Source organism: Phodopus roborovskii, unplaced genomic scaffold (assembly GCF_943737965.1).
Source record: "Phodopus roborovskii unplaced genomic scaffold, PHOROB, whole genome shotgun sequence".
Taxonomy (NCBI): Eukaryota; Metazoa; Chordata; class Mammalia; order Rodentia; family Cricetidae; genus Phodopus; species Phodopus roborovskii.
Window position 1 is genome coordinate 16865687 of NW_026126469.1, and position 2172 is coordinate 16867858.

The 2172-nt window shown below is 41.3% G+C and overlaps 1 pseudogene; it reads left to right on the forward strand.

Moving 5' to 3' along the window:
• Positions 1–1104: 1104 nt before the first annotated feature.
• On the forward strand, positions 1105–1461 carry LOC127227064 (60S ribosomal protein L37-like; annotated as a pseudogene).
• Positions 1462–2172: the final 711 nt, after the last annotated feature.

Below are 2172 nucleotides of genomic sequence, written 5' to 3' on the forward strand. Positions count from 1 at the left end.
GTTGATTGTGGAAATTTTCCCCCAAAATGGAATCAAGTAAATACATTTCTCGTGACCATTTCATAATGATTTTTGCCCTGCACATTTGATGGTGTGGGAACATCTTTGTCTGGTTGGGACCTAAATTGAAGCTCTTGGCGAAGCCTGGCTCTCAGGAGGAATTCCAGGGGCAAGGGGACACGTTAGTGTTCATAAAAGAAGAAAAAAAAATGCAAAACCATCTGGCATGAATTGTACGTCCATTCAATGAACTATTACTTAGCTGTTAAATGACTTAAGTAGACTTTTATACACATACATATATATGATATTCAGTTAAACAGGAAAAGTTCAAAAATACTATTTACAGCATGATGACTTTTGCATACTTTAAAAAAGATTATATGTAAATCTGTATGCATACTTTTCCTACGTGGGATTTTTCTTTTTTCTTTCTTATATATCTCTTAAGATTACAATATAATTTCATCATTTCCCCCTTTCCTTTTCTACTTCCCAATCCTGTCATACGCCCTCCTTGCTGTTTTTCAAATTCATGGTCTCCTTTCTTTTATTAATTGTTCTAACATACATATACGTATATACATACATTCCCAAATGGGTAAATACAATCCTCTCCATCTGTAAACTGTTCCTTGTGTGTGTTTCCAGGGATGACCACTGGCATTGGATAAGCGGCTGGTGTGCCCTTCCCTGGGGAGACTATTTCTTCTACTCTCAGCATTCCTTACTTGTCTGGAGTTCATTGTGTGGGGCTGAGACCTCTAAGCTTTCTCCCATCCACTTTAGCATCCTACTGGTGTCACCCTTGTTCAGGTCATGTTTGGGCATCCATGTCGTGAGATTTTATGGGCGTGGCCTTCGACATTCCTAGGAGACACAGTCTCACTTGTAGAAGCTCTCTACTTGGGTGTGTTCTTACTAAGAAAGAGGAAGGGGGACAGGGTGGATTTCCATTTCCATTTGGTGTGTTTTCAGATCAAGTCTGTTTTTCTTTAATTATGTGCTTACTCCCCTGTCTTTTTAATGCTAACAGGCCTTTCCTGAATCATGGTATTACTTCTTCTTATATTTTTCTATTTAAAAAAAAAAATACTTCCAGCTCTTCCGGTCTCTTTGGCCTCGGCAGCAGAAGCAAGATGACGAAAGGAACGTCATCCTTTGGAAAGCGTCGCAATAAGACGCACACGTTGTGCCGCCGCTGTGGCTCCAAGGCCTACCACCTTCAGAAGTCCACCTGTGGCAAATGTGGCTGCCCTGCCAAGCCCAAGAGAAAGTATAACAGGAGTGCCAAGGCTAAGAGGTGAAACACTACCGGGACTGGGCGTGTGAGGCACCTAAAGATTGTCTATCGAAGATTCAGACATGGATTCCGTGAAGGGACAACACCTAAACCCAAGAGGGCAGCTGTTGCAGCATCCAGCTCATCTTGAGGATTTCAGTCAGTCATAAAATAAATGTTCTGGTTTCGAAACAAAAAATACTTCCATTAAAAAAATAGTTTTTCCTACCCCAAAGGCTAGAGAAAAAGGCATGAAGACTGATCTAGGCACCCCAAGACAGATTTTATAACTCCATTTCTAAGCATGCAGAAGTATAGACAATGAGGCAGAGGACTGGGAGGAAAAGGTTGCCTTGCTTAAGACTGATTACTCAATAAAAAGAAGTCTGAGCTGGAGCGGTGGCCAGATCTCCTGGGTCCTATCATGATTTCCAATTATAGCATTAAGAGAGAAGGGGAAAGGTTGTGGGGAAGGGAATCAATTCTTGCAGAGATATGCCCATTCACTAGCTGATTGGTGGACTTGCAAAGCTTTAAACAAGGTCCATTATTTTCTTGACCACCTGGATAAGACACAATGTAATGGAGGAAAAGTTATTTTGGCTCACAGTGTTGCTGGATTTTCTTGTCCCTTCAGGTCCTGTTGCTTCAGTCCCAAATGAACACATACATTAATTATTAAACTGTTGGCCGATGTCAGGGCTTCTTATTGGCTAGCTCTGTCTTAATTATTAACCCATTTCTGTTAATCTAAGTATTTCCATGTAGTCTTATCTTGCTAGAGAAAGGTCCAGACCTGTTACTCCTTCCTTAGCTGCATGGTAACTTTCTCTGGGCCTCTCTGCCTACCTTTCCCAGAATTCTCCTCATCTCTTAGTCCTGCCTATCTT